Source organism: Ictalurus punctatus, chromosome 20 (assembly GCF_001660625.3).
Source record: "Ictalurus punctatus breed USDA103 chromosome 20, Coco_2.0, whole genome shotgun sequence".
NCBI lineage: Eukaryota > Metazoa > Chordata > Actinopteri > Siluriformes > Ictaluridae > Ictalurus > Ictalurus punctatus.
Genome location: NC_030435.2, coordinates 2,893,951 through 2,915,449, shown reverse-complemented (window position 1 = coordinate 2,915,449; position 21,499 = coordinate 2,893,951).

The following is a 21,499-nucleotide window of genomic DNA, read 5'->3' as shown; positions in this document are numbered from 1 at the left end:
AAGAATTTGTGTCGTCGGCTTGTAGCGGCTTCTCTCTGCACTCCGGGGTCCTTTTTAAGACGCTCTCATATCAATCAATGCTTTTTCCTCCTCCTCTCACTTTCCTTTTTCTTTAATTGAACTTTGTTTTCTTTTGTCAATCCCTGTCGTCAAGGGACACATCTCGCTGTCCTCACTGTAGAAGCATGTCTGGATCAATCTGATGTTATTTCTTCTTGCGTCCCCCCTCACCCCCCACCCCCCACCCCATACTTACTTCCTCTGCAAGACGAATGACAAGGGTTTTTGAAGTGCACCATCATCCGTCTCTTTTCAGCCGCGTACGGGCGGGCGAATCCTCCGGGGACCCGTGTTCGGCAACATTCATCCATAACGCTTATTCGTACGCACCATGGGTCATATAAATAAACGCAGCTTATTTAGCGAAGCTCGTTCGGAGGCTTTGAAGTCAAGCATCCTTGGCATGCTCTAATAACACGTTTTAGATTTTGACGGCTCCTCACTGATCTCATTTTGATCTCGTTATTATGGCGGAAAGAGCTTCTGCGGAAAAGGGGAAATAAGGATCTGTGGTCAAAATTGTCAAGAAGCAATTCGAGAAGATGCGGTGGAGTCATGTATCTGAGATGAACCCGTGGTGGACTTGACTATACCAGAGTGTGGCTGCTACAGCTACATTGGAAGGAAGTTAGGTAGAAAATTAAAGGTGGTACTAATCAAAAGATTCAAACTCGAGTCGTTAGTTAAGCGATATACACTACCGGGTACATGTTTAAGTGTTTTAAACAATGAGTTCAATAGTTTGTTTGTTGCAAAATTTGTGTCACGGTCCCTCCAGGATTTCGCGAAATCGAGCGAACTCCGCAATACTCGGAGGAGCTTGCAATTTTTCGAAATCACCGCAGATTTGGGCATCGTGACATCATCGCAACGCGCGTTCAGCCAGAGCCCTTTTCGATACGCGTGCATCGAACATGAGTGCAGCTACAAAAGCTGTCGTTTACCAACAAACATCACCGTCAAAGACCGTGCAAAACAATTTTGTGTAATTGCGATTTCGCCAATTCAGGTAGTTTTCTAGAAAACAAGCATTTTTGGCTGCAACAATCACGGAAAAAAAAAAAAAAAAAAAAAAAAAAACTCCTGATTATTGTTAGCTAAGCCGGGTAATTCCGCAATTTTCATTTAAGGACGGAAAAATCGTGACTCTGCAGCAATATCGACGAATTAAAACACTTTGTAGGTACACTGTTTACGAGTGTAATTAATTACAGGTTCGTGAACGGGAATTTTCCTCTAACAGCACGTCCTGAAGCGTTTTATCCCTTTTACGCCACGCCAGTTTGCCTACAATGACCGTTTTGTAAGTAACTGAACAGAAAACAATAACGTGGACCGTTTTTTCCTGAAAGTAATACGACGTAAAATTCAGCTTGTCGCGTTGCCAGAGAAACATAAATACCGTCACAAACCACTGACACTGGAGACTCCTTCCATAAGCGTCAGACGAACGTTTCCTTATCGAAAATTTCACCATATCTACAATTATAGTAGTTTTTATTATTATTATTATTATTATTATTATTATTATTATTATTATTATTGTTATTATTCAGCAACGACTTGTTTTTTAATGTGTTTATTATTAGCTTTCAGTTGTATGAAAAGCAAGACAATGACAAAAGTCAGTTTACTACAGAAACAGTGATGGATTTGCGCAACTGCTTTAATATAAACCTGTGATTCGAGGCTGCACTGCTGTCAGAGCTGCTGTTCTAGAAAACTAATCAACACCTTATGAGCAAACTCTCTGGGGTTTAAATAGATAAATAAATAAATAAACAAACAAACAAACAAACATGCCAGCATTGTCATACCTTGTCCGTGACTTTCACATTTTTGTGGTATTCCTGATGACTTATCCAGAATGTCTCGGTCTGACAGGCTACAGGAACTCACACATAGAAAACTGAATCAAATATATATATATATATATTTTTAAAAAAGCACTATGAATAACGCACCTTGCCGACAGGAACGGCGTGCGAACGCGATACTACAGATCGGCGGTGTTTGTTCTGACCCAGTTCTTATAACACTGAGTCAGTGCTTGCAAAACATCAAAGCCTCACGCCACTGTGGTGACTAATTCCTGTGGCTAAACGTTCACGGATGTTAATTGGAGCCCCAGAAGGGACCCATCTTAAAGGCAGCATTTACTCAACAAGCTCCAAGGAGCAACAGGAACCATCCAGATCCTGTTTAGACAACGTTCTGCGCTTTCGTCTCGGGGGGGAAACGCGCGCTCAGGTATTTTCCACCCCACAATACTCGGCCCTGTCTGCGCACTATTGGGGACGGTAACGGCGTTGGGAAACAGAAAAGGGGACGGGGGCAGAGGTGTCCTGATAAGACGCAGCGCTATGAAAGCGTAGACGCATGAGAAAGCAGATGGCCGAGCTGAGAGACGCCGAGAGAAAGACGCCAGGCTACTATGTTCGGATTTTGAGGCTTTCCTTTCAGTCATTGCTCGCTGTAATGGAGATGCATTATTTATAGCGTGCTTTTTTTTCTCTCTCTCTCTCTCTGTCTTTACAGTTCGGAGAGGAGTTCGGGAAGGCCCGACGCGACTTATTCGGAATTTAAAGCGGCCAGATTTGCTGGACGAGCCGTCTGATCCGAGCGTACCTGTTGGTGAGTGACACTCAATTATATCGCTGTCACAAACGTACTTCTCCGTGCTAATCACTGAGATTTGATACACGCCTCCTCTGAGGCCTGTTACAGCCACACGTCCTTGACGGGCAACTCTGTGTGATTCCCGGCGTGAGTTTTGATGTATTTTAGCACTGACAGCACTGCAGTTTACTCTGAGTTATGAAGTGTTTTTACCGCTTTCCTTGTCTCAGCATGGATAAACATTAGAACATCCGGCCATGAAGATACATACACACTTCGTTACTACGTATAACTGAAATAAGAACAGGTGAAAACTATGATAAGAGAACGGACGTAAGGTTTTAAAACTGATCGTTTTCAGGTGAACGCGTAACAACAGTTCAGTTCAGTTCTCTTCTATGCAAAACTCAAATCGAAGTATAGATCACATGTTAATAAATGAATCGAGATCCATCGTTTTCAAGGTTTTATACGGCAACTCCGTCATTTGAATATTTACCCTGCCGAAAGCACATATCTTCTCTTACTTTTTGAAACGAATATTTTACATCGACTCATTTCGTCAGTTTTGCTCTAAGGCTCAGTGTAAAGTGTTTTATTCCTTTCACACCGCAGCGATTTGTCAACGATGTCACTCTCCGTACGTTCTAACCGTTTATAGTTACATTTCACGTTATGGAACGTCTACGAATCGAGTTCCTGTTGTCAGTTAAGTTACAGCAGCTCTTAACGGTTAAATTAACCGGACAAACAAGTTCGGCTCGCGATGTTCGAGAAGCCGAGCATCGAGTCCTGAGAAGGGAAAACGCCCAGTGCTGACACTGGAGACTCCTTACCTTAGAACTTCACCATATCAGTTGATTACAGTGATGGTGAACATAATAATAATAATAATAATAATAATAATAATACGATGATAAGCAGATTCGGCGAAGCGTCCGCCATACATGTCCCTCCGTACGTTGTTTCCATAGAAACGGTAACATATTAGAACGAGCGCATTAACGTAAACCTGTGATTTACCTTACAGCCAGAACTGTCAGAGAAAATGGTGCGGTACGAGAGAAACCGATGTTAGCGTGTGCATTTATAGTCAGGTTCTCCGTGAATCGTTATTAACCGAGTCAGCTAGCTAGCTAATGAATCTTAAAGCGTATTATTCGCCAACTAGAGCGACACTAAGAGAAAACGTGTTAAAAGTCAGAACTGTAAATCTGAACCCCGGGTGTTTAAGGGGTTAAAGCGGGCATGCGAGCCAACTATGTCGTGTTTTCGAGGGGGGGAAAAAAACAATTCAGTGTTGTCGGCAGACGGAATTTACAAGTGTAATTTACGAGGACGTGGCGAATTACGGACTCGGATGTCAGATGGTAAAGCTTCGGGTCTTAAATTCCGATTTTCAAATGAAAACATGCGTCGTATTACGACGCATCAGATGTCGTACGCTGCATAAAACAAGCGCTTGATTCGATCGTGTTTCTTAAAGAAACAGAGCTTTAAAAAGTGATTGGAAAACCCATACTCGTCTACGTATGTGGGGCACTTACTTTTGGAGAGTGCGCACGACTGGACCTCGGTCTATCACCGATTTAGCGCTCTAATATGAATGTCTACGGATTAAACCACGCCCTATATAGCAGGTTTTGTTCATTTATCAATTTGATAGCTTGGTGTAGGATATCCAGGGCACTCGTGAAATCCCACAATGCACTGCAGTAGGTTAGCAACCGGATGATGGACCCGTAATGCATTTTGTAGGGAATAGGGAGCGCCACAAGCAGTGCTTTGTTTAACAGCTCCTCCTCCTGTTGTTGTTTGTTTGTTTGTTTGTTTGTTTGTTTGCTTTGTTATTCTTGGAATATGTAAAGATATTCAAATCTCTCCTATAATGGTTTTCAGAGATTCCTCAGCGTCAGTATCATCCATTAAGGATTGTGCCCGTGTGTATTTCAGCCTTCCCTGGCACCACCTGATTTCAATCAAACCCACCTTTTTTAACAAAGTAGGGATTGTTTGGTTTTGTTTTTTTTCTTAGTGAAATCAGCTGTTTTGATGTAAGAGATATCTGGAAACACTTTGCCCTTGATGAAACGAGTCGAGTCCTGGAATAATTGGGATCTGATTCTCAAAGTGCATCATCCTTGTAATCCAGCTACTGTTTCCTCCCTTCAGATATATTCGTATATTGTTATATCGTTGCCGTGCCAACAGCTTCTCGGGTTATAAAACCCCGGAGAGCGGTTACGGAGCACGGAGTATGGACTCGGCATCCAGCGCCATCTTATAGAGAGAAGAGAAAAGTGTGGATTTAAAGAAAAAATGTCCCACACGCAGATAAGGCCACACACACAAAACGTATGTGTGTGTGTGTGTAACTCCAGGCCCAGGATGTGATGTAGCGGTGGGATCCGGACCTTGTGAAAATACCCTTTCACGTCGCCCCGTAGAGCCTCTCAAAGCCGTGGCATGGCGCCCGTGTTGCCATGGAACTTAGTGATTCACAAGACACATTCATCAAGGGAATTTCTGTGCGATGTGTGTGTGTGTGTGTGTGTGTGTGTGGGTTCAGTGGATACATCCTGTTTTCCAGGAGTTTGAAATTAAAGCATACATTTATGACCTACCTCGTAAAGATAACACTTGAGTACAGCTTTCGAGTCCAAATGCACTTGAGTGTGAAAACGTCAGCGTAGAAATAAAATAAATTGTTATGATTACTGTTATTACCGACATTTTTATCCAAAGTGATCACAGAGCTGTGAGACGTCGAAGGTTAGCATTGCCGCGCTGCTAAAACCACCAAAAGTGCCTTAACCATAACCGTATTAGGAACCTAGATGGACAACAGAATGTGCACCACCGTCCTGAAAGTATGCGCCCCCTCCATAGAATTGCATTCATTTTTGATTGATTTTTTTCAAAATTCTTTTTAGAAAAAAGGGTTCCTCAAGGGTTCTTCGGATAGATTAGGGTTCTTGGCGTCCTTACTGGGTTCTACTTCTTAAATTAAAAGGAAACAGGAAAACCTTTAAGAGTTCCTCTATAATGGTCAAACCAAATGCACTCGATCCGAGTTCTTCGAAATCAATCAGGAGATCTTAGCTTCTTACGAGGGTTCTACTTCAGTCGTAAGGTTCTATATGAGTTCCTTTCGGGGTTTCCACATAGTAGACAAACCAAGGAACCTTTTATCCTTCTAGATTTGGTCTTATTTATTTATTTATTTATTATTATTTTTCTAAGAGTGTAGTTTCTTATATACATGAAGATAGTTAAGGGTTCTTCTTAGAAAGGAAGCACTGTGTTGTAGAGTTCTAGCTGAAACTGGGTTCCACCATAATGCAGACACTAAGGAAACGATTAAGGTTCTAGATTTAACCTTTTTTTTTTTTTCTAAGCATGAAGTTTCTTATATATTCGTAAAATTTCGGCTACAGCACTGACTTTTTCCCAATACAGTTAAGCTTAGCTTCTTAAATATGTTCTACTAGGTAGGGAGATACTGTTGAAGGGTTCTCAAAAAACCTTCGAGGTACCCCGTGATGGACGAACCAATAAACCATTTAAAATCCTAGATTTAACCTTTTTTTTTTTTCCTCTAAAATTTATTTATTTATTTTTTTTTATACACTTCTTAGCTTTGTAAAAAGGGTTCTCCTTGGAACCCTTTCTTTAAAAGAGAAACGTGTAGAATCGTTAAGGGTTCCCCATCCCGTCCCCCAAATGTCACTTATTTCTAATATGACCAGGACACATTTCTTGCTTAATTTTAATAATCAAATAGTCAATCAAATCGAGCAGGCTAACGTTTGCAGAGAAGAATTGCCTAGCTGATTTAGCTAGTAATCCGCTGAGTGATGTAAATCAATACATGTGCAAGCTAAAGTCAGACATTTTTTTTTTTTAAAGCAAATTAAACGTCTTCCAATACGACTAAATCACACTTCCTGCTTAATTTTTTTTTTCAAATAATCAAATCTAGTAGTTTAAAGAAGCTAGGTAGGTATTGTTTGCGGAAAGGGTGGGGGGGGGGTCTTAGGCTAGCTAATTTAGCTAGTAATCCTTTGATTAACATTAAACAATACACGTGGAAACTAATGTCAGCCATTTATGAAGCAATAAGAAAACGTTTCATTAAATAAATAGTCAAATAATTGAATCCAACAGGCCAGGTAATGTCGGTTTGAAGAAAAATAAATTGTTAGCTAATTTAGCTCGTAATTTTTTTTAAAAAAATTGCGTAATATAAAACAATACACGTACAAGCTAACATCGGTAACTTTTTGAAGCAACAAAATAAACATTTACACGGATTCTTAAACGTGAATCATCACACCGTGACACTTAATCTGAGCGTTTTTCCAAGGGAACGTGTCGGAATTTTCTTACGGGTCGATTTTTTGGGGAATCCGTTTACTTTTCGTCCATAGACGGGTCAATATCTGGGTATTGACCTCCTGGTCACTTCACTGCTGTATTGACCAGTTTATTATCATAAACTCAGACCTGAGTCGTCTTTCTCCATAAGCACATTGTTACAGAGCTTCAGATCGAGTGATGAATCATATTAAAAGGAACACAGATGAGTCGAGCGCATTTATAGGATTTTGCCCTGTGAGCAAACTAATAATACACGGTTACCTCGTCCAATCCGCAGGGAAGCTTCCGGCATTCAATTTATCATAAAATGCTTTATCTGCTCCTCCTTGGTATAAAAACCTCGTCTAATTAACAGTATAAAAGATGGATGCATGCATAATTGATGCATGTGTTCATCTGCTTCTCATCAGATGTCCTTAAAAGAAGGATTTATAAAAAGGTGGTAAATAGAAATGCCTCACGGTGCCTTAACGCGCCAGACTTCTCTTTCCCTCGGCTGGAATATAGTCAAGAAAAAATAACGCAAAAGTGAACGATTTTTGTGTTTCACTTCGTTGGAAATGGAAGTCGAAAGATTAGATTAGATTAGATTAGATTAGATTCGACTTTATTGACACTGAGCGGATACAAAGCCGGAGAAATGCGGCGAGGAACTTAAGCAGAAGTGCAAAACAGCAAGGCGCATTAAGTGTAAAGTGCAAAGAGACAAGGAGGTGAGGTAGGTGTGGCAGTGCAAGTGACACGTACGAACGGCATGTTAGCAGCCGTGCGAGTGGAATAGACAGTCAGGTATGAAAAGACATGGCGTGTGTAAATGAGTGTGGAGACGTGGCGTACGGTAACGTAGACAGCGCGGCGAACGTACTGTAAGTGGAGTGAAGGTAGTCATGTGTGAAACTGTTTAAGGTTAGTCCATGTGTGGAGGCGGGGGGAAATATAAAATCATACCTCAGGAAAGGTCATTTTTACTCCTATTATATTTTATTATGCATAAAATTCTACTTTGTGAAAAGATAAGGTAAAATACGACGGCAGAATTAAAGTAAAGTCCAGAAGTAAAGTAAAAAGACGATAAATAAATAAATACATACATACATACATACATCAATAAATAAAGAGTCCAAATAATGAAATTAGACGTCAAGATGTGTTTCTTTCTCTTTTTCTCTTTTTTTTTTTTTTTTTTTTTTGGTTTCACAACTGCAAATTTGTCACTTTTCAAAAGCGAAAAAACTATTTACAAATTTTTACAAAATGTAATATTGTCTCCAGTCGCCATATATATATATATATATATATATATATATATATATATATATATATATAAATATATATATATATATATATATATGTATATATATATATTTAGAAATATATATATATATATATGTGTGTGTGTGTGTGTGTGTGTGTGTGTGTATATATATATATATATATATATATATATATATATATATATATATATATATATATTATATAAATACAAATATTATTAATGTATGAATAGCTGCTCAAATGAGCCCTTATACATCTGTACGGATTTGACTGGATTAAATATATATATATATATATATATATATATATATATATATATATATATATATATATATATATACACTCAAAAACATGAAATGAAAACAATTTTTTTTTAAATTCTTTTCTTTTTCCATGAAGGCCATATGCATATGTTTAATGAGTTATGAGTACCAGTCATAATCGTCTTATAACGCGTTCGTAATTATATATTTATACATTTCACAGCCACCTTTATTGTTTGATGCATGTTTAATTATAGACACAAGTGAGCTTCATTTATTTATTCATTCATTCATTTATTTATTTATTTAAGAAGCAGTGAAGGGTTTTTCAACTTGATTTCCTGATCATCTCTCTGGCATAATGAATTCTTTAATTCAGGGCTCATAACACGAAGGTGTGTGTAGTTTCTTGTGTATCGGTGATATACCATCACTTACAGTGCATCGCGTTAACTATTCATAATGCATTATAAAGACGGATATATAAAGTGTAACGCATGTATACGTATAGTATACGTGTAAATAGTGTGTAATGATGTAGGAATGTTTTATAATGAGATGAATGTGTTCAGACTTAAAATACAGTAAATATGAAAGTGTTGGCAAATATGTGTGTGTGTGTGTGTGTGTGTGTGCATTGTATGTTATACACATTAGTTACATTTATGTTCGAAATGTATATGTCAGAGGTTTTTTTATTAAGGGTTTTTTTTTGTGTGGGTGGGGGGGGGGGGGGGAGGGGGTAATGACACACTAATTACAAACTATATTTAAAAAGTAAAAACCTTACTTTATTTTTAAAAAAAGATAAATTAATAAATAGTTCCATATTTATTCATTGAATAATTATTCTGTTAAAGTAAATAATGGCAATGATGACAGCATGAGTGCAACAAAAAGATTAGTGTGTGTGTGTGTGTGTGTGTGTGTGTGTGTGTGCACGGCAATCAGCGACTGTTAGCTAACGAGGGGTCTCGGTGCATTCTGGGAAACGCGTCCATGGTGACAAATCCGGGAGCTGATGGTGAGCAAAAGAAACAAAGAGCCAATGTCTGTGAGTGTGAGGGCCTTCACACACACACACACACACACACACACACACACACACACACACACACACACACACACACACACAGGCAGTAATAACGTGAGCTTAATGGCTCATGACATGTCAACCGGCTCATAAACCGGGCACGAGAAAATAAAACGACAAAGAGTTGAGAAGATTCCCACGCTCTCCAGGTTTCAACCTGTCTGACTTTGTGAAAATCAGATTTAAAAAAAACAAAAAAAACGGAAGGACATATGGCTTACTCAGATATGGCTCAGACGCCAGGAATGAGCAAGACTCCTGAAAGTGTGTTTGTATGTTTGATCTGTGGTGTGTATTGTGTGAAAAGACAGTACAGTGTGTGAGTAAGTGGTGTAGGTGTGTGTGTGTGTGTGTGTGTGTGTGTGTGTGTGTGTGTGTGTGTGTGTGAATGTTTTTTCATGGTCTATAAGGGTCTTAATCAGACAGTGTTTGAGTAAACACTCAGTATTTTTATTATGTCTGGCTTTAAACCAGCCCAAATGTGGTGTTCTATATCGACAACACGACCTGGGTTGCCAAATCCACGTAACTAAAGCATGCGTATCCAAACCTTACACACTGCTCAACACACTCACCATCATCTCGTACTAATATGTTCTCCCACGCTACTAATTATCACATACTATCTTTTATCATAAATAAATCAGGATATGAGAATGAATAGGATTCATACAATGTATCCGTGCAGAAGTATTTACCCCCCTCCACCCTTGAACTTTTCCACATTTTGTAACGGAACTGAAATGGATGTAATTGGGATTATACGCCATGGATTATACGCCAAAGTAATGTAAAAGGTTGTGTCGGGACATACCAGGCACTATAATTAACGTTGAAAGGGATTAAGAGGAATTAAGACGAACGTTTATTTTAATATGTAAGGAATAAAACCTTCGATGTGCTAATACAGGGAAATAATCAACAACAAGTGGAGCGTAGTGCTGCCTTGAAGACGAATAGTTTGCTGTAACGGGACGTCCGGACGCGTTTTATTCCTCTTGTACTACACCAACTTGCCAACCATTTATTTATGAATGTACTTTTCTTAAAAAACGACACGTACTGTAGTACTTTGAATCCATTTACAGTCACGTTTAACGTCCACGGAACAAGTTAGTTCCTGTTATCACTTACGTTACAGCACCATAAAGTCTAAACCTTTCCTTTCTATCAGATTTCCTCTGTTAAATAGCAAAAACCGGAAACTCCTGTCAGAGCTGCTGTTATAGAAAAGTAAGCAAAACACAATCAACAGTAATACTGTGGTATTAATAGATTTTGTTGTTGTTGTTGTTGTTGTTTTTTTTGTAATGAGTGGTATAGAGAAATTCAAACCTGTCGTTTTTTTTCTTATATCTTATATCGATTCATCTCGAAGAGCAGTTTCGGAAACGATTCATACAGTAACGGCTTTACCGTGCTTCTCTGTATAGCGTTATCAGCCTGTGCTGCATGTGTGGGCGAGTGTGTATGCGTGTGTGTGTTCGTGTGTGTGTGGAGCTCAACCTTGGCTCTGTTTTATTCGCCTGTTGGGTAAACACGTACCCCACTGAGACGGTAAGGCACGAATCAGCAGGGACGCCTGACCAATATGTCCTTCTGATCAAAGCCGCCGAGGCGAGCGTGTGTCCTCGCCTCCTCCTCCCCCTACTGAGCCCTCAACCGTCCCCCTGTTTTTGGCTTAATTAATCAAAAATGATTTCTTTTCTCATTAGATATGCGAGCAGGCCGCGGCGCAGTCGCAATCTGCAGGGATCGATGTTTTACAGATGTTTAGGCCTCGCTTTTGTTTTTCGACATGGCGCTGATTTTTATTGGGTATGGATTTAAGGGAGAGAGCCAAGGGATTCTCGGCGGAGCTAACGCACCGACACGTATACGTATACACACACACACACACACACACATATAACCTGCAGAGCATTTTAAGATTTCAGAGGAATTGTTTTAAAAGTTTCATACAACCAAAAGTGGAACGAAGGAGTCGGAACGTAGGGGTCATATTGCGGAAAAATACCGAAGGCGGATTTGATGGAAGGTTCCGGTGACGGGGGAAATAACGGTTTTAAACATGAAGCCACATAGAAGGAAAAAAACATATTGTTTGCTTGAATTCCTACTAATGTGATGATAAACTAAATAACAGAACTTAATCTGCTCATTCAAGCTGCTCATCGCGCATGCTTTTTATTTTTTATTTTATTTTTATTACTGTTTTTTTTTTTTTTTTTCCGCACACTTTCTCAATTATCAGTGAAATTGTGTATTTGTACGGTACATAACCACACAAACACGGTGCCTCTTGTATCTCGTATGCTGGACATAGAAAAAAAATAATAATTAACTAAATATAAAACGCTCCCAATAATATCAATTAAAAAAAAAGTAGATATCAATTAAAAGTAAATCAACAATTAAATCTCATGAGAAATAATGACATCAATCCAAAAGAGACTGAGAAACCGAGCCGGGGCGGACATCTTGTATAGAAATATTGTCTTGCATGGATATTTTTTGAGGGAATTTATGTGTTTTTAAAAATAAAAAAAAATTAAAAAAAAGAAATTCTGAGGAGGGAATTTAAATGTGATTAAAGAAAGTAAAATATTAAGTCCGTTTTTTCAAATCTCCGACGTGAACGTGCGAGATGTTTCCAGAACGAAAAAAAAAAAAGGAAAGAAATAAAGGTTCTCTAAGATGCGCAAATGACCTGCAAGGCAATTTTTAAAATGAAAATCTGCACCATAATGAACTGAAATTATTTAAAGGCAAAGGCTGGTCACAAAATCTATGATGTATTCAAATTATATATATCTATATATCTATATATCTATCTATCTATATATATATATATATATATGTCTATGTTTTTATAGTAATGTACATAAGAACGATCTAAACTCTTAAATCGTCCTTACGTACTATAATGAATAATGAAAGCGAGACCGAAATCTCGTTCATGCCGTAATTCATTATTCCTTAACGTTCCTTTGACAGACGGCGAATTGATATATTTATATATTTATTATGTACACTCCTATCATGTGTTGTTCCTGTTGGCAGTCAGAAAAGAGACGCGTGTGCTCTGGGAAAAACATTTTAACAGCGTTGCAGCTCCTCCACACAGTTCCTGTTGCTTGTAAACAAACGTAATTTTGTATTTCCTGGAGTCTAGACACAACAGCGAAGGCCTGGCAGCGCTGGCAAGGAGAGCACTTGTGGCTCCCGAGGAGGGGTTGGCACCGCGCCGTGCCAAAGAGTGCCCCCGTGTGTGTGTGTGTGTCTGTCTGTCTGTCTAAGTGTGTGTGTGTGTGTGGGGCAGCGGGAAAAAAAGAATACTTTTACCATCTTTCATGCATTAACGCCTGCCCGACGTGTGTGATAGTGAGCGGGAGTTTAATATTTTTCATTTTTTTCATCGGCAAAACTTACCAAGAACAAACGGGAACAACTGTGTTCGATGTTAAAAAGAGAAATCCCACGTGTAAGGCTTTGCTCTACAATACGACGTGCGGGCTAGCTGGTAAACCTGGCAGAAAGCGTAACAGCAACGAAGAATCGATTCTAATTACAATGCTAATACGCGTGATTAGCCCTGTTTAGTGTTGAAATGAATTCATACATGGATTAAATACACAGATAGTGTGTTGGTGTGTTCGGGAAACCCACGACGGTGTGCTAATATAGCTCACGGCTAATGAACAGTTAGCATACGAGACAGTGAGCTACCCTTTTAAAATCCAAAGACAGACCAAAGATGCTAGTTAACCATCAGCTGTGTGTTAGAGAGCTAATACGTCGCTAGCATTACACATTATAACGTCGTTACTTAAATTGTTTACTTCTTAGATTTGTACATCTCCGACCTAGCTTGCTCTTGTTCGCTACTTAGCTTTTTCTCGCAATGTTTGCTAGCTATCTTGTGTTCGCTAGCTTTTCTTTTGCCTGCGAGTTATTGTTTGCCCAGCGCTAGCGCTAGCTCGCTAGTTCCCGTTTGTTGCTAGGTTTCTTCGCCTGAAAAAGACGGTAGCCTAAACGGCCTTGCGATTGGTCAGGGTTCACCTTAAGTCGTACTCGAGACGAGCCTCACAGACTTTTATTGTCGGAAGGGATGAAGCGGTGGTAAAGTAAATGGAGACAAAGATATACCGTATAATCACATAATTCACACAGTTTGTATACGGTGTGACTCATGAGACCACTATTAAAGAAATGAGGCTGCTTGTACACCTTTTCGCATCCTCCGGCACACGTTTTTACACGTGATGCTGATGAGTTTTTCAGTCATAGTAGTGGAGCTTCCAAAGTTGAAAACATGTGACGTGAAATTGCTTCTTTTTTTTTTTCTTTCTTTCTTTTTACCTCATGACGTACTGTATCAGATCGCAAGTTGGTGGGAAACATACCGGGGGTTAAAGATGTGTAGCTGGCGAGCTTTAATACACGTTGAATTTCAAAATATTACCAATATTCCAGCAATGTACAGTAACTAAAAATAACGACGTGTCTATTTTGGGGATATTCCCACTCGACCTCCTCATCGCCAAAGTGACGCCGAACTTTAGTTCATCTAGTTTACTGCTACACTGAAATCAAATCTAGAGAAAAAGCTAGGCTAGTTAGTAATTAGTTAGTTAGTTAGTTAGTTAGTTGAAACTAGCTAGGACTGGTAAACATGTTGTCGTGCTTTGCGTATACGGCATTTGGTGTTTACCAACAAGTTTTGGAAATCATTTGTATTTTAATTACTACTATACTCTAAACAGCGTATATCATTATTAATATAGATATGTGTCAAACGACGTACATTTTTCACGCACTGGAATTTGGGTGTTTTCTTTTTTTTTCTTTTTTTTTTCTTTTTTTTTGTCTTCTGTCCCATTGTTTCTCTTTATATAATCTTGCCTCAGCGTCTTTAATTCAACCTAGTGCTCCATGAGACCGTACGCTCCATAAGGTTTTATATAAATAAGCATTTAAAAAATAATTTAAAAAAAAAGGGACCGATAGATTAAATGAATCATAAAGAATAAAAATAAACACACACACACACACACACACACACACGGTGATGCTTAGAAATATTGCAGAGATTTTTGCCGTTGCGTTTAGAAAGCATACACATACGCGTATGTACGCGTTCATGAGTTTGGTGTGTGTGTGTGTGTGTGTGTTTGTGTGTTCGCCAGGCCGTTCCGCTCAACTACACGGGAAGAAGGGGGATGAAACGGAGGCGCTGAGGAAACTGGAGAGAAATGATTATTGATTTAATCACATAATCAGCAGCCAACACTTCAGGCCCAGATAGCAAATCCATAATAGCCTCGCCACATAAGCGGCCCCTTACAAATTTACCTCCAAAGCCCAGCACGTGCGCACACTGCAAACACGGCGAGGCCGAGGGTCACCTTCAGCCGGCGTCAAAATATTGACACTCCTGACACTTAAATATGGTTTTGAGTTTAGCGTTATCAATCATCGATAAAGTACAACAGGAGTGACGGACGGATTAGAGAAACGCTTTTATTCTTATAATCTGAGAATCTGTCGGACAAACGGGGAAATCAATTACGCGTGTGTGTGTGTGTGTGTGTGTGTGTGGTCAGGAAGAGAGGGAGAGAGAGAGAGCATGAAAAGACTGGTCAATCTTAAGCGTTCTGCTACCCGCTTTTCATTTTCCGTCTTATCGTGTGTGTGTATACGTGTTCTCACGTGTGTTTGTGTGCATGCATTTGAAACGTGGCCCGGCCCTTCGTCAATATGACACCCTCGATTGCAGTGCTCTCTCAAAGACACGCCGCGTCACTCAGACGAGTTTTATCGATACGCTCGTAGCGGAGGCACGACGACGAAATGCTGGACGAGTTCATGGCGACGTGCGGCGACAATCAGACGCCGGCTTTCGCAAATTACACATCTGTCGAACGAAAAACGTCTATACCATCAACAGACGGGTAAACAATCCGGGGAGAGAAAAAAAAACAAAACGAGAGGAACTTACACCTGCGCATCGGCGACGTTCACAATTCCGCAGGTCAGAGTGCTTTTCGGATATCGTGTTAATTGTGCTTTTTTTTTCCTTCCTTCTTTTACTACGCTGTCAGGTCAAAAATATCGTTCTGACAAGGCGTTTTGACGGCAGCGGTTTATTTTATCGGAAACAAAAGGTATCCATGGCGGTTAGGATCGAGAGACTGAATGAAAATGAATGAAAACCCCGTCCCCATTATCTTTGGCCCCTTCCGTTTTTCAAAGCCCGATGGATAACAAAAGCCACGTGCGCATGCCAGGACTCTTAAGTGGGACGTCTTTGTTTCGTGATTCTATCACTGTACTGTCAGCGCTTTTCAACAAAACGCAGATATTTCCGTCGTCTTGTCACTTCTACGTCTGAGATTTTTTTAGCTAGAAACGATGAGAGACGACGCGAATTCTTCTGAAACCCTTTCGATTTTTTTTTTTTTTCTTCTCCCGTAGCGACATATTTTTTCCGAAGAATTTAGCATTCCGAGATTCGCAAGGCTGAGACTTTGGAATGCTAAAAGACAACGTGATATTCTTTTGGAAATACGTTACGCCGAGGAAGAACTTTTTGCATATCTGTCGCTGTTTAGAATTAAGGAGCCATAGCGGAGAGAGCGCTTCTTCCTGCTGAGGTTATCGCCGATGTCACGTGTAGCGACAATCGAACAGGCTTCGCTAATTACGTTTCCGTCGTACGATAGATCCTATACCAGAAGTAGACGGGTAAACAATCCTAAAAAGGAACGTACACCTGCGTATCAGCGACGCTCGCGATTCCTTAGAGCGGAGTGCCTGACACGTCTCGTGTTTAAGTGGGCGGGGTTTCGATTGTATCATGTAGAATTTGATTGGCTTGTGGTAAAACAAATATGGAGTCTACGGAATATACGGTCAAACGATGTCCAGTCAAACGATGGACGGAGGACGAGGATGAAAATTCGAACGCATGTGTGAAGATTCTTGAATCTGATTGGTCAGAAGGTGCCGAGTTTGTATTAGTGTCTCGTTCTGATACTTTATCGTTTCTATAGTAACAGCCTGCACGGCGACTTTGGACGCTCGACATAATCTAACGGCGATTACAACGGGTTAAAAATGTTTTCTTACTTAATTTTATCGACATAGTCAGGTTCATTCAAAGTCCTTGCGATTCATTTCAAAAGGAATAAAAGAATCTTTTTTTTTAAAAATGTTACATTAAATGAGAAATGGAAACATAACCAATAGCTACGTTTCTATCCGCATGTTTTTAGACGAATTTTGGGATAGCGCATTAAATAAAAATAAAACGCTGCGTGGAAACACCGAATAAAATCTCCAAAATGAATGCATTATTTTTTTATTCGATAAGAGGACACGCGCATAAACAATGATGGGAACACATTTACCGAATAAATTCCTCGAAAAAGTCACGTGACTCTGTCTAGACGCATCATGAGAGCCAGACGCGCCAGTTTCCCCCGGAAGTCACGATTTTGTTCTCTTGAACACACGGGACGGGACGGAAACATCGCTCTATCCGCAAATTCCAAACAGATTCCGACTTTCCGATTTTTCGCGTAAGTTACATTTGGATGGAAAACGTGGACGGAAACATAGCTAATGTAACGTGTCGACGGGTGTGACATTCAGCGAATGAAATGGTTTAATGTCTTGAGAAAGAGAGGAAGAGAGACAGAAAAGGCATAGTGTACTTTATGTTTCTTCCTGGAGCTTTAAAGAAAGAAAGAAAGAAGAAACACCGTACACATAGTTGGAAATTCAAACATGTGATACAGGATTTTTTTTTTTTTTTTTCAGAATTTTCTCTCAGCATTTTATTTTATTTCTAAGTCTTGATTGGCTTTCGATCTGTCGAATCCAGGGTTCGCTCTGCAGCTAAATTCCGGCAGATATTGTAATACAAGCGATTTACTCTTGAACCCCCAACCCTGCTGAGTTTAGAGCTGACAGAGCTTCATCTTGTAGTACAGTAACCTCCCACCATACTCGTACGCTAGCTTCATCAGGGTGGCGTGTAGGAACCATCGCTCCATTCCCAGATGCATCGATTTTCGGAAAGAAACCCGTCCGTGAATAGATTCCACCCGGCAACTCCACGCCATCATCTGTCTGCTCCTGTCTGCGTCGCCCTGAGCGACGAAGGCGTAATTGTTTACCAAAAGGTTGCGCCTCATTGGCTCCTGAAGATTGGCTCCTAATTAGCAGCGAGTTGTCTGAACATGCTCGAGCACTGTCCACTCCACTTTCATCTAATCTCCACTCTTTCAAACAAAATAATGAGATCATTTACACCTCATTAACGTGGCCCCGTAATGTCCGCACATTCATCATAATGATTGCTTATCATTTCCCTCTGCAATATTATCTCCTCTAATGAAAGCGTTCACGCGCACTGCCAGGAGAGCCTTAATTGGCGGTGTGGAATCGCAGCTTGTCGTAACATGTGTGAGCTTCTCATTTGCATGGCGCACTTCGAATGCTAATATAGCATCTCGCTTAAATAAGTACATACTGCTTTCAGGAGCCGGTGTAGAAACGTGTAAAACGTCACGTTCTTCGTTTTGGGTGAAAAGCTGTTTTGAGTTACGCCGACGTTTTGGACTGTCCAGCTAGCAAGACTGTCAAATAACGAGATTTACAACTAGCTTCGTTTCAAAGTTTACATTATCGAGACAATTGAAAGTACTGTTCGGATCTGTAAGGCTCTATCTGATTGCGATATTAATCATTTCTATGGTAACAATTTACACGGGAACGTTTTTGTCCGCATGACCGTAATAACAAACAGACTGAGAAAACGTTGTGTCATTTTGAACGAAATAAAGCTGCGATCACTGGCGAAGTTTTCTGTTTTACATTAAAGTGCACCTATTAGGCTTTTTCAGATATGACCTTTCATGTAGAGTGTTATATCCGTAACTGTTTGCGGACGTAAAAACGTCTGCGGAGTTTCAAAAATCGAAGCGCGCGACAAACGGGAGTTATCGACTCCCGAAAGAAGGAACCGATTCTGAACGAGTCGTTAGTGATTCCAGACTTTACTTCCTGTAAAAAAAAAAAAAAAAAGCCCCGCCTCTGGTCTTCATCGGCTGCTCGCTGACAGACGGTAGACCGATCACGACAGACTGGGACGTCTGACCAATCAGATCAGAGTGTGCTCTCTGAGAGTAGGAGTTTCGAACGAATCATTTAGAACGGATCATTGAACGAGTCGTTTGTGACACTGGGGGGGAAACGATAACGCTGCAGTTTAAATTAAAGTGTTTTTTGACCTCGGATGTGTGTAAATATATGGTATGAGACCTTTAAAACAAAATGACGCACGTTTCAAAACCATAATAGGTGCGCTTTATACATTTATTCATCAAACAACTAAATATATTCATCAAGTAAGGGATAATCCACGGCTAGCTGTGCATTACACGATTTTAACGCACGACGTGGAGGCAAAGAACCCCCTGACGTGAAGCGGACGGCATTAAAATCATGTAACGCGCACTAGCCGTGGATCATCTCGCTGAAAAGAGAACGATAACGGATTCATCCTCGTTAGTTATTTTATATACGGGTCGTTAGATCGAGAATCCTGCCCGCTCTGAATCATACAGAGATAAAGTAGTGTGATAAGATTGCGTTTATTTGAATGAATTATAATAAATAGTTATTAGCGAGCGAGCAAGCGAGAGAGAGAGAGAGAGAGATTGTGCGTGTGTGAATTACCTGTGGTTACTATGGTTACAGTTTATAGGCAGCACATTCATTTAGAACGGTGAGTAAACTGACTGGAACTACTTGTGCGTCATACTGTTCGAACGCACACCTTCCAGCCAATCAGAATCGAGTATTCAGACAGACCATGGTATAAAACACATTATACACGAGTTAGTTCTGGCGGACTAATTTGATTAGTATTTCCAATTTTATTTGTATAGCGCGTTTAACAATGGACACTCTCAAAGCAGCTTTACAGAAATATATAAACACAGGATAGGGATTTTAAACGTGTGAATTTATCCCTATTGGGCGAGACGGTGGTGACGGTGGTGAGGAAAAACTCCCTGAGATGATATGAGGAAGAAACATCGAGAGGAACCGGACTCAGAAGGGAACCCGTCCTCATCCGGGTAACGGCGGATAGTGTGAGAGTAAAAGAACGTTCATTATGGTTTAATATGAAGTCTGTTTGCTGAACTAGTCCACCGTTCACTAAAGGAGACCCGAGTGTAGAACCGCATGTGGTCATCGCGGTCCCGAGTCCATCGCATCGCAGCAACCGTCGTCCCAGCGACCACAGCGAGAACATCCACGTGGAAATGAGGTCCAAAACCATTTCCATGGAGCGCATGTAGACGCTAAAAGTTACGTTTGAAAGTTACTGTACTGGTGTTGTTTTCTGTCAGAGCGTAACGAGAACGTGCGTTCTGATTGGTCAAGGCTGTCTCTGCGTTCATCGCGTACGGCTGTGGATGAAACTACGTTTTTGCGTTTTTTTTTTTTTTTTTTCACCTGCAAAATACAAACTAACACCGCAGAATAAACTGACGACGTTTACGCCGTTAAATCATTTTCCAGATTTCCAGACAGACCCGTATAATACCGAAGTCGCGAAGTGTCAGACCGCAAACTTTCTCTGGTCTGGTTTTCCGCGGCGTGCAGGCTAATATGCGGATTCGATTAGCCGCCGGACATGGCTTTCCGGACTGATCCGGGGCTTTGCGCCCCCAGTGCGAAGCGTGACCGAGAGAAAGAAAAACATTCATTCCATATTTCCATTTTTTTTCTCCCCCCCCTTCGCTCTATGATGTAGTAAAAGCGCATGAACACTCATATCCTCTGCCCCTGTCGTCCTGCCAGCTCCTCAATATGGGATCAAATGCATCATATCCGTTAGCTAGGCTAGCCGGAGTAGCCATGCATGCTGAGGAGGCGTCCTCGTCTGATTTAGAGAGGCTTAGGGAAGGATTTCTTCCACCCTTCTTCCCCCGATGGAGGGCCTGGCTGCTAATTGTGGCCACGTGCGTGGAGAAGGGGTGCAGGCGTGGGCCGAGTAGCTTCACTAAATTAAAACCTAGCGCCGCGTGTCGAAGGAGAACCGGCATGCGCTTTTTTTTTTTTTTTTTTCCCCGCAATGCCCCTCTCCTCTGATCATCCGAGTCGAAAGAGAGGGAAGAATTTGAAGAGCTCCTCACTGCACTCGGCCCTTCGTCCAACCCCTCCCACGTTCTCCCTCCCACCGCGTGTGTGAAGTCCCGCTAACAGCAACGTTCCACCGAGTTCACGGCTGCAATCTACACGTGTTTGTTAGACACGTCACATGTTTACGTCTCACAAATCTTTGACATGTAGGGCACGTGTTTTGATTCATTTTCGTTTACTTTCACACGCGAGTTTTTTCACGACCCGTCCGTTTCCGCGTGATTTTTCACGTTTTTTTTGTTTTGTTTTTCCGCATAATTTAAATTTCTTTCACGATTTTTTTTTTTTTTTTTTTTTTTTACAAATGATTCATTTATTTCCGTTCATTTTGACATGCTTTTTTTTTCACGATTCATTTATTTCGCATTTCATCGTTCACGTGATCCGTTCGTTTTCACGTGGGGGGTTTTTTTTTTAGTGATTCGTCTAGTCTGGAGATTCGTTCATTTTCATAGGGTTCTTCAAGATTCGTTCACTTTCATTTGTGACTTTTTCACGATTCATTTATTTCCATACGATTCATTCACCCCCACCCCCCCCCCACCCCCGTCATTTTTCCCCCCCACGATTAATTTTTCCCGTGATT